General features: G+C 43.8%; 1 protein-coding gene across 1 annotated transcript in view; it reads left to right on the top strand.

The window, feature by feature from the left end:
* The first annotated feature begins 426 nt into the window (after positions 1-426).
* C1QTNF7 (C1q and TNF related 7) overlaps positions 427-21,577 on the top strand; it is a 97,526-nt gene continuing 76,375 nt past the window's right edge. The window contains exon 1 of the mRNA XM_006016763.2: positions 427-720. The gene's annotated coding sequence lies outside the window, so the exon portion shown is untranslated. The remainder of the gene's footprint in view (positions 721-21,577) is intronic.

Below are 21,577 nucleotides of genomic sequence, written 5' to 3'. Positions count from 1 at the left end.
CAGGAAAAATGCACAGAGGATTAGGGAATCTATGGCCAGTAGATAAGCCAAGATCTGATGAGAATGATTATTCCAAAGTCCATCAAAGTTAATAGGAGATTGTTAATTGACTTTGGATCAGATCTCTACTGGCCACTCTGTGTGTATATTCAAAGTCATGCCTTCTTCCTCCACTTTGAGACTTTTTTCCTTCTCCCATGTCCCACATTAAGGAGAATGTGTGCCAAAACAAGTACAAGTTTTTCCCCTTTACACAGAAGGGGATAATTTGGCCCTAAATGTTTTCCAAATATGATATCATATTGCCTAGGAAAGGCTATACACATTGGTAGGACTGTATGTCATACTGCTTCAGTCTGGAGCTAACACTAGCTCATTCCTCCATAGTATATACTGAGATCTTTCCAATGGGAGTTTTATTGCAAGCATGACAGTTGCTTTAAATTACAGAAGTTGGCAAGTGTCCGAGAAAAGGAGTGGGAGCTTGTTTAGCTGAGAAAGGCAGTTTGAAAACTTATTTGAAGCTTGATGTTCTTGAATTAAGTTTTCATGGTCAGAGACATACATTATTTGTCACCAAGACACATTATTTTGTTATTCTGAAGGACCTTAAAACACCAACACTTACCTGTCGGTTTGAATTTGCAACACTTATGGGACAACCCAAAGGAAACACATTATTTTTGTGGCAAACTTGACTATCCTTTTCTCCAAAGTAAGGTAAGTTTTGTAACTGGTTCTGTTTTGCTGTCCTAAATTCTTTGTAATGCACTGAATCAAGGGAACAAAAATATGGTGCCTTTGGAAAATGTAGATTGTTATTAGGGAATGTGTGATTACATTAGAAATCCACTGCTGTAGAGCTGCTGTTAAATCTGTTTACATATTCTGCCTAGCTTACAAGTAATGAACCTTGATGTTTATGAACATAATACTTCTACTAGGAGGTTTACAGACAGGTTATTAAAATCAAAGACAAAATGTAATGATCAAAATTATTTTTAAAAAGCCCATTTTTGCAAGGGTTTGGTCTAATTCAATTGTTTTATACTGGTAGACATTTTTCTGCATATTTAGTGTTAATCTTGCATTCCATCAACCCAAAGTAAAGATTTAGGGCTTTTTCTCATGAAGGATTCTAACATCAATCCAAATATTCACTTAAGCTTTGTTGCTGTGGTTTCCCATAAACTTGTTTTTCAAAAGAGTCTGTAAACACTGAATAAATCATTTTGCTTTAGGGGCATGGTTTTGCAAAGCAAAAGGAACTGTCTAAATGTATTCCCACAAAAACTTAATTAGATATTAGCTTACATGATAATCCTTTTTTTAAAAAATCAAAGCAACTAACCTACTATGCTGTCTTGATGTGTGTGCAGACAATTTGCTTTGTGTTTAGGTGCTATATCCAGTCTGGGAAGGCAGTTCACATTGTTGAATGAAATATGTTTTTAATCTCAGTAGTCGCACATAAACGTGCTCTGGGTAAGTGAGAAAGTAGAGGCATAAACAATAAACTGAGACTTTGTTTCCCCTAATTCTCCATTGTCCATTATTTGGACATTTATGAGGCAACAATTATTTGCATGCCAAGTGTTCCAAACAAGATATTCTGAGCAGTGTACAGTTTCCATAATCCACTCACTTGTGACCAAATGATTGATGCTTTCTTTGCAGGCTGAGGCTTTAGGGAAAATATGGGTGTGAGTGCAGTCCTACAAGCTGTGTGGAAATTTGTGGATGTTGGCTTTGGAGCAGGCTGGAGAAACAAAAACCTGCTGCAAAAGCCACCAAGCCACCAGGGCTACACAACATCACAGAGCTTCCCAGGAAAAGAAATTCCTTCTCCTCCATGGCATTACTTCAGCCTAACGTTCTACCTGTCCCATAGAAATGGGCTGTTCTTTTATGGCAACTTTCAGCTTTTAAAAAGAATGGACCCCTTAATGGGTGAAATTTAAAGGCCTACTGAGCCCTTAAAACTTTATAAACCCAGTTTCCTTGAATCTCCTACCCAGCCACCCACATTGCTGAGATAGGGCAGGCAGCTAGATGTTCTCAACTTGGGAAATGTCCTCACAGGGCTGTGGATTTGGGTCTTTGAAAAAAAGGCAGACTTGCCAATTTAAGTAGAAATGGGTTGGGGCATAGAAGTATCATACTTAAATACAAGACAAGGTTCCCCCTCCCCCCCACTATTGGCAAAAAGCCCCTCATATAATTGCATTCAAGGAAATCTCACTAAATAAATTGTCTATCATTAAATTGCTGCCAAAATCAGCATGTGCGAAGCAATGAAAACCAACTATAAAGCTGATTAAATACAGCCAACTCGGAGCATGACTATAAACCACGTGGCCCACATTGGGCAAACATGCTGATGGTGGGCTCTACCTACCACAAAAATAAGTTAGCGTAGCCCATCTGAATAAGACATATGTTAGTGCATATTAAGCGTATCCCTCATCACTGCCAACTTTTTTTCAAACCAGGGTGAACCACAACATTGCATATGGTTCACCCAGCATTGCCCCCTCTTTCAGCCTCACAAGTATGATTGGTGTGGCTCCACTCTCCATGAGGTGAAGCTGGACCCGGTTGTCCTGCACCTCCTCTGCATATAAATGTTTGGAGCATCCCAGGTCTTGTGATAAGAACACCTGGTTTGAGTCATGAATGAATGGACATTATTACATGGATCCTTTGTGGAGTACACACACACACATACTAAGTAGTGCTGAGCAATGGGATCATGATGGCTTGGAATGTTGTTGCCTCTAATAGGGCCCCACGCAGTTAAGTATGCAGTAAATCATGAGCCTTTGGTGATAACTAATTTCATGCAGATACTATGATGACCTGGGTGGTTTCCCCAGGGCAAGGCCTGTCCTTTGTAAATATAGCAGGTAATATTGCATTTCCTCATCAGCAGGGTCCTGCAAGGATTTAACCCCTCTCCTAGTCCTGTGCTGAGCTCTCAGTTGCCTCTGGAACCTTCTGCATTTCACATGAGGTGGAAAAGAGGGGATCTTTACACTGAGTAGCTTCATGTCTCACTTCCCTTGCAGATCTCCAAACTGGAGTCATCAGCCAAAAATAGCCTAGTTGAGTAACATCTGCTTACCTAGGGAAGAGCCCATTAGGGGTGTGCGAAACAGGCTGTATTCAATTCGCATTTGGATTCAGCTTGAATCAGGGACAGTGATTTGATTCATTGATTTGGATCACTGTCCCCAATTCGATCGAATCCGAATCTGAAGATTCAGGGAATCAGCAATTCGGCCACAGACACAGCTTTAAATGTTTTTTCTACATACCTCGAGCTACCAGGTGTAGCTCATGAATGCTATGATGCTGGGGCGGATGGAGTGTCCCATGGGAAGCGGGGGGCCCCATATGCTCGGCAGTGAACCCAGAAGTGGACCAGAAGTACTTCCAGTCCACTTCTGGGGCTGCCAGGGAGCACATGGGGCCCCTCCTGTGTCCCCCCCCAGCTTGGCAATCAGCCACAGGGGGACCCTGGGTGCCCCCCCAGATCCAGGAGGCACCAGTTGCAAAGCCAGGGGGGGCACAGGGCGGCTCCCCCACTTGGTCCCCGGTGGACCCGGAAGTGGACTGAAAGTGCTTCTGGTCTACTCCCAGGTCTGCTGCTGAGCACGCTGGGGAGCTGCCCACACTCCTGTGGGATGCTGTCTCCACCCCAGCATCTCAGCATTCACAAGCTGCCTGCTACCCTGAGGTTTGTAAAAAAGCATTTAAAGCTGTGCCTATGTCCAAACTTCTGAATCTTTCCAAATCTCTCCAAATTGATTCAAAGGCTTCCATTTCAATTTGGAGAAATTAAAGGGTCTCCTGATTCAATTCAGATTTGGAGATTTGGCCACTGAATCAGGCCGAATCTCCGCTGAATCGAATCAGGGACCAGAGCTTCACACAGCCCTAGCACCCATGTATGTTAGATGGCAAGTGTTTACTGAGCATGTTCAGTGATTACCCATTTCTTTGCCATACTTTTTCAACAGTCCATGAGTCTGAATGCAATTTTGATGAGGACGAGGACCATAAAGTCTGGTTCAATATCAGAGAACAGGGCAGCTCAAAAGTTGCATATTGGCATGATATGGTGGCCACCACAGAAAGGATATTTTAACTCACAACTCTTGTGGCTGTATATCTAGATGGCTTACAAAGCTTCAGTGGCTATCACAGGTGCCTTTTGATTTAGCAAATATGATAAAAAAATAAAGCAAATTGGGGTTTGCATAAAACTGGTATATACAAGCTCACGCTGTGCTGTCTTTTTTCCCATTGATGTGCATAACTGCTCAGGTTCAAATGGTATTTAAAGTAGAAGATGAAGAAGACTCTACATAAATAGTTCTATAATGGTTGGAATTAAGCCACAGAATCTCCCCACCCCATTCATTTTGTTAAAGTTGACATATACTGAATTCTCTGGGGCATACCTGCTTGTGGGTGTCTCAGATATCCTGAAAGCCAAATTCCAGGATAATTAAAAGTCCTAGCTCTTTCGCAGAGATCCAAATGTTTTTCCACATAGTGATGTTGACAACACACAAAGACATGCTGTCATTACATGATCAAACTACATCAACATACTTGAAAAGAGAGACATTGCAGACACAAGTATGCTACATTAGGGAGGCTACTAAAAGCTAAACTTGGAGGGGCAATCAAATCCAAAAATCTAAATCCTGCATGTAGATTAAAAGGCAACAAAAACTAATTTTAGCTTTGGTGATTTCTAGAGGCCACCTGACTCAGCTGTGAGATAAGACAAAATGTATGTTATTTGCCGATGTGAAATGTTTGTAAACCTCAAGGACAGCAAAGCAAATGAACTGATTGCTTTGACACAAAACTATGAAAACTTTTAGTTATACAGGAAAATAAAAGCTGTTGTAGAGATATTTACTGGTAATATTTGTTTTAGTTATAATCTGTTTCTGCAACTGTCAGCCAAATGTATCCTAATTAATCCCTGTTAATAGGCACTCCAATTTAAAAGGCACAATATTTAGGAACAAGGATATGAATATATTAATTGATCTTACTGTAGAACTGAACAATTGAAAAGGAAGATACTATGTCCACTGAGCTGCTTTAATCATCTAAGGCAGTGGTTCTCACCCCTTGTTAGACTTGAGGCACCCCTTGAAAAATGTCAACTCTTAATTTTCACCTATTTTTTTACTAAGAAAAAATAATAGAGCAATTCTTCTGCACAGAGAACTGGGAAATACCACAACAGGTTGAAATATTTTTAATGCTATGGATTCATTTTTTAAATCTCTCAGTTTATATTGTGAATCATGTTGTACACCTAATAGTGCAAATATTGTGTGGCACACTGTGTCATCCTTGTGAAGATCTCAAGGCACCCTGTGATGCCACAGCATCCTGGTTGAGAATCACTGGTTTAGAGTGTAGACAGATAAAAAAGTACCAAATTAAAAGATGGAGACAGATTTATGATATATTAACTGATGTGCTGCAGCTGTTGTGCATGTCCATGCAATCCCTTAGTAAATGGAAGCTGAACCAGGGTATTTTATCCCTAAATGAAACAACTGCTAAATTAACTATGAGAGAAGTTTTTAATTCAATGTTGAGTATCTTTGCCTCTCCAAACCTCTCGGAATTATCACTTCCAGGGTCAGTGGGTTTCCAAATAACAAATTCTTGCTACATTGTGATCTGGGTAATTAAAAATCCACTCCAGGGCCAGTACAGGGGGATGGTCTAGACAGGGATAATCCTGCCTTGTGGAGTGGCTTGAACTAGCTCTATTTTTCTCTGATTCTATTTTTGTTTCTTATAAGCAGTTAAAAATCTGCTAACAGCTTGCCAAGCCTTTCACAGGTTCACCAGAGTGCAATTATCTGCTTTATTTAGGATTCATATTAGGCCTTTTAAGTTTCTATATTGATTTTAGAGGAGTTAATTCACCATTCTTTGTCCTCAGTATACCATTCCTTATTCAGTTGGGACATAGATTTGGATTTTGGGAGGGTAAAGCCTGATATGATAAAGATAGCCTGAGTTATTTTAAAGTTATCAGATCTGTGATGGGGTGGAACTATTTAGTGTGAAACAGAGTAATGTAACAAGGAATAATGGAAACATACTAGAATATGGAATTAGGGTGGGAACAGGTTCCTGTCAAGGAAATGTATTAGGTTATGGGTAAAGATGAAGCATCACTAGTTGGGATGCTCAATTAAACTAGGCAAAACAATAGGAAAGAGGTATTAAATAGAGCTGATTGATTGATTGATTGATTGATTGATTGATTGATAATCCATACGTTTTATGAGCTTCCCTCTAGTCTATTTATTAGGGCTTCCTTGTCTCTGAGTGCATCTACGTGAAATGCTGACTACACAATAGCCGAAAAATACTGTGCAATAGTGCATCACAGCATGAAGAGTACTAATATGCTACTGCGCGGTATTATTAGGCTACTGCACAGTAGTGTCACCTAAAAGATGTTCACTGACACTACTACACAGTAACATCTCATGTAGATGTGCCCTGTGAGTACTGAGTTTGTCAGACTTCAAAGTGATGCAACTTACTCATGCTGATTTGAACACTGACCAGATTTCATATAGATATATGTCTTTGTAGAGTAGACTCCATCAGGCCACCCATGCTATTTTCAGCTCATATCCCTTTTGGAAAGACCCCAAAATCAGACATAATTCCATAAACAGGAACATCTGGTGAGAGTCTGAAATTAAAACCAGGGAGTATTGTTCCACAATGGGACACTTAAACCTCTCTGCAGGAATAATGCTCCCTGTGCATTGTAATTTATGTGTTCTGTTTTATTTCTCTCAGTCTTTGTTCCATCCGTTCAGTAAATATATTTTTATTTTCAAAGTAAAGAAAATTGTTGCATATGAGAGGACTGGAATTTATTGAGAATTCCCTATAAAAAAACATAGGGAGAGGAGATAAGTGGTCACTTATCTCATAGGATGCTATGAACTTAATAGTGTTTAAAATAGAGACCTAAAAAGGTGCTGCCCCCTCTCACACCCTCATTTGGCTTTGCATGTGGCAGCTTGCAGCGAGCTCCGCATGAGTAGATCTTTCCACCCCAGAGAACTCGATTGCCTCTGGCCACACAGAGAAGTCTGCCTATGCAGTTTGTTGCAGGATTGAGAGGGGGTGGGTTTAGACTGTAAGCTGCTCAAGGCCAAGGCCTCCCATTTTTGTCACCCTCTAGAGAAATGCTCTGACTTCGCTCATGGATGAAATTCACCATTTTCTTGGAAAGAGAAAAATAAAAAGTGTCTTCTGCTCGAACATGTGTCTTTTGTTCTCACTAGCAATTTGAAACAAGAAGGAAAATTTCCGTCCCCTTTTCATCAGCCTATAAAAACTTGATGTTACACCAGTTTTGCTCATGTTGCCTAAATACTCTTCCACAGCTCTAATTTGCTGACCTCTAGGCAAGCTGGAGATCAATCCTGTAAGCTGAAAATCAGTTGGTGCTCTCATGGCTGGATCCAGGATTTGGCCTGTTGGGGCTCAGTTCAGTTTCCACTAAAGACTAATTAATTTCACAGAGAGTTGATTCAAGCAGTTAATGATCTGTGGGTAGAACTTCTGACCACCGTGTCTGAAAAGTCTAAATTTTTTCTTCTTGTTATCACATTCAGATTGAAGCAGTGGGCATGTGTCTCATGACTGGGAAAGAGAAGCTGACATTGAGCCCTTTGCTTGCTTTATATGATATATAGGGTGTCACTGCTTTATGACAGAGTAATGGGCTCTTCAAGGATTGTCTCCCCTTCAGATTCTGCCCAGTGATGTCTTGCCAAATGTTGACTATTAGCACCCTCAATTTTTTATCTCCAATTAATGATACATTCAGCTATTCCTGAGTAAGGTGATATTCCGTACTATGCAACAGTACCATAGCAAGGAAGTTTGGTGCTCAGGGCAAGCCTGCAGTGGCAGCCTGCCCTCACCCCATGCACGGACCTGAGGGGTACATGTCCCAGGGTACATGTCCCAAGACCTGGACCATGCTTGTCCAGGGGTGCTTGAAGAAGCCACTCCCCCCGTCTCCACACCTCCCCAAACAAGCCACTCCTGGCTCCATCCTGCACCCCACCCTGGCTGAGCAGCACCTCTTGGTGCCCCTTTGGTTTGGCATCCAAGGCAGTTGCCCCATTCACCCCTGCTTGCTATGGTACTGATACAGAACCCCACCCACAAAATCCACTCAGTCTCTACATGCTTTATCTGTATGCTGAGATAATCCATTTCATACTCTTTCCGTTTCCCAAATTCATCAGTCCTCTCAGACCAATACTGTTGATCCAACACACTTCTCCCTTCCCAGGATCTCATGGAAGGGCCTGTAGGTGACTCCCTCAAGTAATTGCTCTTCCAGCAGCAACAGTAGTGACAGAAGATAGGTTTCTGTAGCTGCTGCTTGATAGTGGGAAGAGTATCAGCAGCCTCTGGTGGATTCCACGGTGGTGGGTGAAAGCCCAGTCGGAGAAGCAGTCTCCTTTGTTTCTACACATGAGGAGGTTTATTTTAATTGTCAGTGTTCAGGGTGTGGGGAAGAAGGTCTCCGAGCTGGTGCATAAGATCAAAATGTGAGGCTCCTCTGGCCAGTAAGTAGTGGTATAATTTATAAGTCTACAAGCTCTCTCCAAGTCCACCTCTTCAGACTTTGTATTTATTTTTGGACAGGCAGGCATCAGAAGAGTTTGATAAATTGCAGCAACTATAGGACTTCCACTCCTGGGTTTGTGTGGATCTTGTAATGCAGTAACGTGTGCAGCAGTTAAATAAGAGATGTTAATGGGTAACACAGCTCACATTCTTCTGCTGAAAGAAGGGGGAGAAGCCATGCTTTCTCTCCCAGTGAGTTAGCAGAGCTCTCTCTCCTTGATTCACCCTACTTCTGTCTTTACTTGTGTTCATCTAGATATGGGGTTCTCAACCTTTTTCAATAAGTGTACCCCTGGCGGCCTTCTTTTTAATCAGTGTAGCCCAGGGGGAGAGGGGAGCAGCCGGATGCGGAAGGTGGGGGGAGGGGGTTGGCGAGTGGCCAGACATAGATCAGGGGGGGTGATGGTGGCTAGATGCAGAGCAGGGATGTGGTGAGTGGCAGAGCAATGTCTGTGCAGCCCTGCTCTTGCCCTACCCCAGCCCTGCTCCTGTGAGGCAGCGGCCTGGGGTGGCAGCACTCCATCCCTGCCCACTCCCACGTATGCCCTGGGACCTTTCAAAGTACCCCCAGGGGTATTCATGCCCCCAGTTGACAACCCCTGATCTAGATGCCTTATATGAGAATGTAAGGAATAACTCCCTGTGCAGCTGCCACAGCCACAGAGAGGTCAGGCACACCTGAAAGGCCATGACAGAAGTTACATGTTTTGTGCAATTGGGTCCCTGAAAGTGCTGTGATACATGTGTATGCTTACAGACAGCTTTTAAAGTGGCCAATTGCATGAAAAATTAACCCTCCTCAAATGAGGTATCAGATGAAGTGCAAAGTGCTGCATCTAGGGAGGAAAAATGTCCAGCATACCTACTGCCTAGGAAATGACCTGCTTGGTGGCATGGAAGCGGAAAGGGATCTTGGAGTCCTAGTGGACTCCAAGATGAACATGAGTCGGCAGTGTGACGAAGTCATCAGAAAAGCTAATGGCACTTTATCGTGCATCAGCAGATGCATGACGAACAGATCCAAGGAGGTGATACTTCCCCTCTATCGGGCGCTGGTCAGACTGCAGTTGGAGTACTGCGTGCAATTTTGGGCACCGCACTTCAAGAGGGATGTGGATAACCTGGAGAGGGTCCAGAGAAGGGCCACACGTATGGTTAAGGGCTTGCAGGCCAAGCCCTATGAGGATAGACTAGGGCACCTGGACCTCTTCAGCCTCCGCAAGAGAAGGTTGAGAAGCGACCTTGTGGCTACCTATAAGTTCATCATGGGGACACAGAAGGGAATTGGTGAGGTTTTACTCACCAAGGCGCCCCTGGGGGTTACAAGAAATAATGGCCATAAACTAGCAGAGAGCAGATTTAGACTAGACATTAGGAAGAACTTCTTCACAGTTAGAGTGGCCAAGGTCTGGAATCAGGGGGTCGGACTCGATGATCTATTGAGGTCCCTTCTGACCCTAACATCTATGAATCTATAAAAGTGGTCTGCTTTAGAGCACCTAAGGAACATGTGTTTCCTAGGGTTAATTTTTTGTGCAGTCAGGGCTGAGCTGATGCAGTGGAACTGGACGGGGTGGGGGTGGATCAGAACCGCCCCCGGCCTTGCGGTTCCCACCCCCCCAGTCCCTTTTGCTGGGGAACTGGGGGGAACCAGGCTGGGCCCACAAGACAAGGGGATTGTGATCCACCCCCCAATCCCTCCAGCTCATGCCAGGCAAGCCATCAGTTCCTGCTGCTGGCTTGCCCCTCCCTCCCCCCCCCCACCCCATCCTTGATAACAGCCCCAGAGCCGGGGAGGGGGGGGGGCTGTGGAGAGGGGTTCCTCCCAGGCTCCTCACCTGGGGAATGGGGCTCCTTGGCTTGTTAGGCAGGCTTGATTCCCCTCCCTCCTTCATCCAAGGTGAACATGTGTTTGGGTCAGAGGTGGGGGGCATTCTAACACATGGCACTTTATGTAAAATGCCATGAGTTAGAGCAGGGATGTATATGGTAGCCATATCGGTCTGAGACAAAAAGAAATGCAAACGTCTAGAACTCTTGTTTCCAAAATGATACCTAATAAAAGGTATCATTTTGGAAGCAAAAATTCTAGATTTTTGCATGAGTTAGAGCAGGGGCCTGACGATCTGTCCGCACCCAAAGGGACCGAGCCTCTTAGCTGGCAGTGACAGGCCTGTAGTTTTTGGGTGGTTTACAAAAAAATTTTTGCTGACCACATCAGCCCCTTTCCCCCTAACACTCGCTCAGTGCAACAATGTAGTCCATTTCTGGCTGAGAAAATCATACTGCTGTACCTACTGTTTAGATAAAGTTGAGGAGATGATTCTTTGAGATATGCCTCAAGTACAAATAATGTACTCTCTGCAACAAATACATGCTTGTTGGGGGCAGGGGCATCTTATGCAGGAGAGGAGCCCAGTTGAATATTCCTTTTAATTTTCACGACTGGTTTGCTGTGATATGCATCAGCATATAGTTGTCAAGGCTATGTTCTCAAGGAAAGGGCTAGAGACTGACTTTAATCTTTAAATAAAAACAGTTTCTCCCATGTAGAGCTCAGATGCTGAAGATCTACATTTAGATCATTATCTGTTACCAAGAAACAGTGATCTAAGCCCTGTCCAGGGCACCAGAGATTCATGCCAATTGAGATAATCTTCCTGTGAATTAGCAGGCATCCCAGTCCTTTGTCTCTTCCAAACATATTCTCTCTTGGTGGGCCACATGTTGTAGATTGATACCACTCAAGCCAAATGGCCCATCAGCATTGAAAAGTTAAGACATACCGATCTCTATCACTAACTGCACACACCTGGATGCCTGACTTCCCAGCCTGACTAACCAGGAAATCAGTCTTAGCAGGGTCAGCTGGGGACAGCCTTCAGCATGAATCTAGTCGAAAGCTCAAAATCCTGCTTCTTGAGCTGTAGCAAGACATCTTCACTGCTCCACTACCATGCCCTGTTGTAAACCACTGGCTATTGTAAACTGCATAGCTCAGCATCTGCAACAACATTTAAAACAGTATGGGTAATATGCAGGCCCCACTAAAGTTAAAAACATTTTTTGTCATTGACTTCAGTGGGATCAATTTGATACTAGAAATAAAAGCCAGTTTCATCCCTGGCGTAATTCTGTAATATAGAGATACATTCAGATCCCTTCATCTGCTAGGATTCAGTCTGTTCGTTCCACTTTTGCGAATACGCCCTTTAGCATAGAAGATTGTTTTCATATCTTATGTATGAGGTGAAAATGATTGTGAGGTGACTTCACCATAGCACATCTCTGGATGTGTTCAGTCTGTCCCAGCAGCCAGGAAGTGTGTGCTGCAAACAGAGGTGCACTGCGGTTTGCACTGAGGTTATAATCTGTATTACATTAGATTCCCCAATTAGCAGCATGTTCATCAGAAGAAATAGCTGAACTGTTCTTTCTGCATACACTAATAAATGCCATTGTTTCTCATGTTTAACTGACCTCTGTGGTTAGTCTGGAACAAGCTTTGGATTCTTTGAAATTAAGGCTAGATGATCCCATAACAGAAACAGTTTTGTTTGGACAGAAAAACTGCCAAGATGCCCTTAAAAGGAAGGGTCTGCCTAATGCACGCTGTTCAAAATATTCATTGCTGTTCTGACTTTCTTCAAAAACCACTCTAACTACAGCTTGAGAGAAGCCATGTGGCTCCTCCTCCAATCATTAATGCGCAGGAGAGAGGCCAAATCCTCTCTGTCGTTGCCTTCAGCGGGACTATGCAATGACTGTAGCAGCAACTTCATGACAAACATCTGAGAAACTCAGCCCGCTGGTTTGCACTGTACGTGTCATCTTTCCATTGAGTCGACAAAAGCAGATGTTCCTAATTTATCTTAAAAAATAAACAACTTAATCCCCAAATTTTGCAGCACTTGGGGTGGGGGCAGGGACTTAATCCTGTATTGCAAATTGGATAAGTAATCTGAATTTGTCCATGAATGAAGCAACTGTGTGTTGGTTGCTGTCGCCAACTGCTTCCTTCCTATAATATTTGTAAGTCCTGTAGAATGGCCTGGTGTCTGAAGTTTTTCAAACTGAGGTTCTAATGCATTTTCCTATTAATGTGGTCAAAAGTGTCTGGGGAGGATTTCTTTAATTAAGGACTGTAATATAGCTACATATGTATATGCTTATGGCTTCAGGGACTTGTTTGTATATAACAAGCATGCTGAGCTTAGCCAGTGAAACATGCTGTCTTTGTAGTTCCAAAGTGAGGCATTGATGGGAGTTTGCCAAAGGGCAGCCTTCCTCCCTTTGGAAGCCATTGCATCACTTCCTGTCCCAGAGTAGCCAGACAAGCTAGAGCAGGGGAGGGCAAAATATGGTTTACAGGCCAGATCCAGCCTGCCAGGAGTCTTATCGGGCCCACAGCATGTCCCTCAGCCCCACCCAGCCCAGGCTTGGGTGCAGTCCAGCCCATGGTGCATGCAGCCGCTCCACCCTGCACCTGCACCTAGGAGTGCTACATGGAGCAGGCAGTCAGGGTCTCCATAGAAATTGACCTGGGCCCCCTGTGGGCAGAGTGTGTTCAGCTGGCCAGGGGGGATGTTGCTGTAGTCAGGCAGGGAGCATCATCCAGGAGTAAGGGCATCATCTTCATGGTAAAGGTAGCCAAAATTTGGAATGGGCTTCCAAGGGAGATGGTGCTCTCCCCTACCTTGGAGGTCTTTAAGAGAAGGCTGGTCTTTCCTGCCTAGGCAGGGGGTCAGACTTGATGATCTGTTGAGGTCCCTTCCAACCCTAGCATCTATGAATCTATGAGTGGGATGGGTGGCTGGGACCAGAGCAGGGTCTGAGCCTGGATCATGGGGCACTGACAGCATGGAGCTGGGGTCAGGGCAGAGTCTCAATCTATTCCCCACATGGCAGATTGTGACCCTACCCCTGCTGCCCCCGCCCCAGCACATGTGCATACAGGCAACCCCAGTACAGCATGGCTGTGGACAGCACAGACCAGCAGTGCAGGGCAGCACCAACAGATTGTGACTGCATTAAGCTGCCCCACACTGCCTCTAGGGTGACCACCCATCCCTAATTGGACGGAACAGTCTCAAAATGGAAACTTCAAGTCCTGGTCTGAGGCTGAATGACTCTGGGACAGCATTTGTAATGCGTTCATAGTATCATGCAGGAATCTGGGATTTCCATTTACCTTGGAAAAGTATGGGAAATTGTGGGTTTCCCTTTGCAGGCTGGCAGAGTTCCACCCAGCAAAGGGCTTCTTGGAGTTGGGGGAAGTGGGATATAGGGAACGCCACATACACGTGTGCTGCATACACTTGCACATGACCAGAAATACAGCCCCAGGCAATGGTGGAAAGCAGCTCCCCCAGCTGCCTGCAGGTAAGTCTATTGGGGGAGCAGATTGAGGCCCACACAGTGAAGAAAGGAGTGGGACAGGGTTTGCAGCTGGGGCTGGGGGTGCTGTCCAGTTGGGGCAGTGCATGGGGCTTGGGGCAGAAATGTGAATGTGTGGTTGCAGGGCCCAGCTGGGGAGAGGAATGAAGCCATGGATGGCTTGTAGGGCACGGGGGGGTGGGGGGTGCAGCTCCCTGCCACGTGCATGGCTTGGCCCTGGCCCTGCCCCGGCTCCACGGTGTCACCACCACACAATCCCACCCCCATCTGCTTGCCCACTCCCAGACACTACTCGCCCCCTCCAACCCCATCCCACCCACCCAGCCAAATGTGCCCTGCCTGCAGGGGTCCCAGGCCAGTCTCCATGGGGCCCCTGCCCACCTGCCCTGTCTAGCACCCCTGGGCCATCTACCACTTAGGGAGTTTTGGTGAGCTATTGCAGGCAAGCTCAGGGTGGGGAGGGTGCTGACCTGGCCTGGCCTGCAACCGCTCACCAAAACTCCCTAAGTAGCTCTCCAGACAAAATAATTGCCCACCCCTGAACTAGAGCCATGTGAAGGGGACAAATTCTGCCTTCTTTTGTGGCTGTTATACACCACTGAAGTGCTGAGTTCTTAATGTTGGATGAAGTGTTGGGGAAGGTTAGTGAGATGAGACCTGGTCACAGGCCTGCTGTGGTTATGGCTTATATTGGCATTATTTATGAGTAATGTAACTAGGGGTGGGTGAGCAGGGCCCCAGCTCTCCACATGGACTTAGAGGGAACCCCTTCATGGCAGCCTCCAGGGAGCCCTAATGACAACAGCATCAGCCAAGGTCTGGGGTCAGGTAGGACTTTCCCATGCTGGACACCCCAGCGCTCTCCTCCATACTCCAGTATCTCTGCCTACAGTGCAAAATGGCCAATTACATCTCTCTTATGTGTTGTCTGCATCCTATTAGCAGCAGAGGCCTCATTCAAGCATTAGAGCCCTAGTAGGCAAAATGCTGTACAAACAAACAGAGAGAGAGTCTCTGTCTTGATGAGCTAAGCAGAGAAGGAAGCCAAAGGGTGAGGGAAAAAAAATCAATACAACCTAGAGACTGGGAGCTGAGAACTTAGCATAGGTTCCTTGAGTCCCCATCCAGTGCTTAACCCCTTTTCTCTCGGCTTTAACTGTTCAGATTTAGAAGCGTGGGTTCCAATTCAATAAGGCCCAGCAGTTTTGTCAACTAATGGTCAGATAAGGTTAGATACAAGTCCACATGACAGCTGCCTTTGAGGCGGCTGTATCTCAGGATGATGCATGCCTTGAAATGTCATTGCAATTATAAACTAGCCCTGTCACAGTCAGGAAATATCAAAAGTATCTTGATCTCATTAAAATATTCCAGATGCTTTAAACTTATTATCTTTCAGTGAACTTTTGGGTTAATACGTCTCGGTAATTTCTGGAACAAATCACCCTCCCTATTTCTTCCTGCTCCTCATCTATTTCTCTACATTTTGGGGTGGGCTGTTGGCCCATTTTTTATGCCACGCTGTTCCCTCTCACCTGTAATCAAGCCCTATATACCTCTTCCACATCAATTTGTAGAGGGCCAGCTTGAGGGTTTGAGAGCAGTTTGGAAGATGAGCCATTATGATGAATCCTCCAAATGTATTAGACTCCTTTTAAATAAAAGGGGAGAAGAAAGGAAGAAATAAAAGAAAGGAAAAGTAGCCCCATTCTCTTTTATACAAGTGAAGCCCACCTGCTTGTCCCTTTCAGCCTTGTTGCCCAGCAGGCAGTGGTTTATGATTTTAAAACTATACACATAAAATGATAAGAAACATGCTTTTTCAAATGAAAATTGAAGCTTTTTCGATTTCTAGAATCTTCATGTCAGGGACCCCCTGCTCGCTTTCAAATCCAGCTTCCCCTCTTTTGGAGGTAAATGTCAAAACAGGTTCCCTAAATTTTATCAAGAAATTATAAGGGTGGACATCCTAGATCATATTTCTAAGTGCATAGTGGAGGTTTGGCAGATGTGAACAGCCATCCTGGTGCTCACAGGTTCTGCATGCACAGTGCAGAGCTATGCAAATGTTACCAGTACAGTTTAGGCAATGGGGTTTGGAAGTCTGGCTCTCTATGTTCCTCAGAGCTAGCCAAGTGAGTTGTAATCAAATGCTTTGCGTTCAGCTTTTAACTTAGGGTGTAGAAAATCAAACCCTTCGTTGAAATGGGAGTAATGCTGAGAGACACTGTGTTGATAAGCCAGCACTTCTCTCAAAAGTTTCTTCTCATTTGAAAAGCAGCAGTTGCCCAATGCAGCATTTCCAGGGGGCTGGGGCAGTAGGAGGCCTCATTTGTCATCCTCTTTGCACTAAATGAGAGACTGATTAAACTCTTGTACTACTATATTAGAATCCAACAAACCTCTCTCTGAAAAAACAAGAAACAGAACTGCAGATAGGCAGGACAAAGGAAGGGAGAAGGAAGGAGTATAAAAGGACAGAAGAAGTAAAAAGGAAGCAAGAGGGGGCAATAATGGAAAAGAAATTGAGTCAATTGCAGAGCCAAGAACTGAGATCCTAACTCTCAGTCCTGTGCTCCAACCACTGCATTCACTTCCTCCACATCTATGTAGAAAAAAAAATCAGGAAGAAAAATTAGGTCTGGCTAAACCAAAGTGGAAACATTTAAATTTCATGGCAACATAATTACCCTTCCCTCATCTTTTTGACCAAAACAGTTCACCATAATTTTATTTAGTGTGGGGAATAGATTTGGTCCCTCAAAAATTCCAGCTTTCTGTAAATTAACTCTTGGTTTAAAAAATATTGCCCAGTTCTATCATGGTGCCTTCTTTCTCTACTTAGAAAGATTTTAGGAGAGATACTACAACTTTGTTCCCGTAATTGCCTCTATTTGCCAAAAAAAATATCCACACCCACACAAAAAAACCCTCTGCCACTATCTTTTAGGGGTCAAAAAAGCCGAGTGGTGATTCTCTTCTATCTGACCAACTAGGGACCACAGGTTTAGTAGATGAGCCTCTTGTGGGAAGATCCTCAACTGGTATAAATTAATTGATATAGCTGAGCTAAAGTTAACCAAATGAAGGTCTGACCTTAACTTCAAAGTGCTTTCCTGCTGCCACCATGTACTGCATTACTTGACACAGTCACCTGATCTAGTTGCTCATTATGCTGTGGATGTTCTGTGAGCTTCCCTAGATGCCTGTTGCACCCTATGTTGAGCTTATGGTATGGGTATTATAAAGCTCTGACTTTTAGGACAGTCTGAGGACTGTTTGAAAGAGTACCTTTTTCCTGGTGCTATCCTTGCAGTTGATTACCAGAAGCAGTCCTACTGGAGCTACCTTGATTTTAAGTGAAGTGACAGATTTCAATTTACAGAATTTTTATTAGCCCTTTGGTTTGAAAGAGCTTAAATCGATGAACCCTCAGAGCAGGCTGCAAGTACAGCTTTCAGAATGGGGGGACTCGTATATGCAAATAGGCTCAGTATGGCCTGCAGTTAATTTTTATTTCTGGATGGTTATTTTTCAGTCTTGTGGAGGAGGAGGAGAGGCAGTTGATCTTATCTCTCAGTGGTTGTATTTATAATCTATGAATCTAAATCCTGGCATACATGGTTTTTTCATATGATATAAATAGAATAACATGAAAGGGCCTAATGCCAAGTTTAAGGAAGGCTGCTCAGGCACACTAGCTATTTGATAGAAAGTCACACAAACTAACACTATAAAACAAGCACTACTCCCCAGTTCCAGTGAACCTGTTCACCTTGCTACTATTCATGGAGTAATGACTGAAATCTGAATCTTAATAGTGGGAGAAGACACCACTCCTCCGCAAAGAAAGGGGAATGGCTGAAAGCTGGCACAAAGCTCATATCCCATGAGATTCAAGCTAATCATATACAATTGACACTTTTTCTGGTTAGTTTTATTAATACAGGTCATGGATGTTCATAAATTGCACTGCTCAATAAATCCAAATGAAACCATATGTGGACATTAGAAAGAGGCTAAGCGTGATCTTTGATTTGTATATAGGACTGTGACAGTTGACAGATTTGGGGTAATAGTCTAGTGGTACACATGAGGAGGATGAATGGGTCTGTGCACAATCTGAGCCATCTCCTCAGCTGGTACACATCAGCATAGCTCCACTGCAATCAATGGAGCTGTGCCAGCTCAGGACAGCTGACAGGCTAGTCCTTCAGTTTTAGAGACTCAAAAGTTTAACTGTGTAGTACATAATAAATTATCTATTTAAAAAGAACCATATTGGCTGTCTTCAGTTGAAAGAAAATTCTCTCTCAGTGATGTATTCTCAGTAAGAAGTTACATCAATCCTGCCTATCATTCACTAGTTCCTACATTAAAACTGAGAACATTTGAATGAATGTCAATAATATAGCATGAGGTACAGTTGCCACCTTGAAATCACCAGTGTGGGGGTTTGGGTTAGTACAGCAGCATGAGTTCAAGATTGTGTCTGGTCACACTGGACTCACAAGGATATGTAAATAGAAACCATGTTGTCACCATGAAGCAAAATGAGCCCTAGCTAGGTGTATGAATAGAGCTAATATTTTACATTACTTTCCCCTGAAACAGTACTGTTGCCCTGCTTAGCTGATTGCCTTATTCCACATCACTTGTGTATCTTGGCTGGAGTATGCATAAAATGCTGCTACTTAGTAGAAGCTAAACAGTGAGGTCAAAGTGTTGGGGTCAAGTATCTAGGGCATGAATAGTCTTAGAAGCTGGGATATGAGCTTTATAATACTGTCTTGTCTTCTTTCATTGTTTCACAGGATTTCCTTTTGAGTGAAAAGTTAAATTTTAAAACAAAAATAGATTCCAGATGTCTTAAGTTTACTATTCTGGAGCAACAAGTTAAACTAGTTAGCAACACTTACCTTAATATACTTTTGGGATAACTGTAATGTTACTTCTCATTGACACTCTGATGTGAACTATGTGCACATTCCTGTTTTCTATCACCAGTGTTTGTTAATTTTTTTCAGTTTTTTTGAAAAGCTGTATTTTAAATGAAAGCATTCTATAATCCATAAGACAGCTGCCAAGCATATGTACATCAACAGGCATATGTGAAGCAGCAGTGAATGCTATAAGCACCACAAGTAACTTTATTTTAACCTTTCTTATTTTAGCAGTGAAGTCTGTTGAAAAGCTAGCTTCTTACTAATCCCACCTTTTTCCTCTAAAAAAGTACATTGTAGAAGTAGCTTGCAGTTTTGTTATTATGTAAGATGTATTCATATAATACACTTAATGGAAAAACATGTGAGGAATCAAAACAAGTAATTATCATTATTAGTATAATACATCATATTAGTGTACAATTAGTATACTTATGTATATTAAAAAGTTTTGGCAGTCAGATATTACAGGAATGGGGAGTTATAAGTACATAAGATAGGTAACTGGTAGGCAAAATCATAAGAATAAAATATGCTTTTCAAACTATACTTACCTGCCTTTTCAAATTATACTTACCTGCCAGACCTTGTTACATCTATGACTCTGTTCTCACTTGTGACAGTGAAGCAATGTCTCTTGGTTCCAATTGTTTCTACAGCTATTGAATTGTAGCATTCCAGTTGTGCCAATATAGATAAAATGTAGAATGGGATTTTCATAAGTGCCTTCACGGCTTGCTCTAAAAGCTCCTATCTTCAGGTAAGCCAAACCTTTTCAAACTATTTGTAATATTTTTTTTTTACCTTTATTTTTAAAAAAATCTTAAAATCAAAAGGTATAAGTGCATAGCCCTACAGGCAGTGGGGCATGAATTTATTCATCAGTCAAACCTATCATCTTAACCAGAGATTAGAACCACCTGGCCATCTTCATCCATGAAGAGTGCTCCCTCCATGGCTCACTTTGACACAAATTGGTCCGTGGTGAAGCAGAGGGAAGCATCCAGATTCTAAAACAAAACATGCTTGGACCAAAAATTGAAAGAGCCGGCCTCTATGAGATGGTTCCTGGGACTCTTCAGGTTCACCATCTTGGCCATTTCAAATTGATATCTACACAATACTTCCTGTCTTTAGCATTGTGCATTGTTTCACTTATTAACTTTTATTTTTTTAGAGCAGGAGTCAGCAGCCTATAGCCTGTGAGCTACATCTGTCCAGACTGCAGAACAGGGATTTTGGCGCAGTTCAGTAGTGGAGAGAAATGGCAGTTTAGAGTAGCAGCAGTGGCTGGGTCCTAGCACCAGCTGGTCTTGGATGCAAGCTGGTCTGGGAAAGATGCAAGGTTTGATGCGGGAAAGCAGTTGCACTTGTCTTCTGCTGCATGGGAAGCCCCAGAGCTGCATCGGGTGCCAGGCTTGGCAGGAGACGGCAACAGCAGTGGGTAGGTTTCCTCTCCCTGCACCTGCCCCTTCCACTTCCCCTCCCCACAACCCATATCTCCTGCTGGAAGGCAGAACCTGTCCTGTGTTCCCACCAATGTCTCTGGCTGACAGAGACAGGTGGAGTCCCAGAGCCACTCCTGGCCCACTTTAGCCGCAGGCTACCTGGAAAGCTTTACAGGGTGTCGGGCTCTGCCAGTAACAGTGGCAGTGCGCACAATCCTTCTTTCAATACCTGGTTCTGGCCAGCAAGGGATACCTGAGGAATGTGGCCAGGCAGGGATGAGGAGCTTGAAGGAAAAACCTGTGCACTACTTCCACTGTCCTCAGCCATGGCCAACCTGGGGCTCTAGCCATGCCTTAGCCTGTGTGCTGAGAGGCAATGTGCTACATCTCACATTAGTAAATCCTGGATCTGCCCATGGCTTGGTCATTCCAGCACACTGCCAGAAAATGTTGCTGACCCTTGTTTGAGTGTAATATTTTGTAGCTATTATCAGAACTCATTTTGCCATCTTATATGATAAATATTATACAAAATTAATCCATAAGCAGTCTTATGGGGCAGCTGGCTGGAAAACGAGATTTTTTTCTTGCTGTGGAGGTATGAAGAAAATAATTTTGAGCGCGGTGGGGGGAATCCCTTTTCTGGACTGGAACAGAGTAAAAAAAAATCATAATTTTTGTTGCAGGAAAAATTCTGAACATTTCCATTTCAGAAAAATCAAAATGGGATTTTTTAGGTTGCTCCTGGCTGCCCAGTTTAGCAGGGCGGCAACAGGGGGCACAGCTGTTCATGAAGCAGGAACCTGCTTCCCCATGCTGCCCAGTTCCCCAGGAGCTTGATGCCTGGGTTGGGCAGCTTGGAGAGACAGCTGTTGTGGGAGCTGGAGGAGACCAACCTGGCAAGAGACCAGGAAGCAAGTTGTTCAGCCTTACAAGCAGCCTGGTTCCCATTGAAGGATTTGATGGAATCAGCATGTTCCACTGAAACACTGAATCCATCCAGCATTTGATGATTCAGAGCATTTCATTGAAACAGTTTTGACCCTCTCCACTCAGAAGTCCTGATCC

This window comes from Alligator sinensis, unplaced genomic scaffold (assembly GCF_000455745.1).
Source record: "Alligator sinensis unplaced genomic scaffold, ASM45574v1 scaffold104_1, whole genome shotgun sequence".
Classification (NCBI taxonomy): Eukaryota; Metazoa; Chordata; order Crocodylia; family Alligatoridae; genus Alligator; species Alligator sinensis.
The sequence above is the reverse complement of the archived record's forward strand: the minus strand, read 5'-3'. Positions and strand labels throughout refer to the sequence as shown.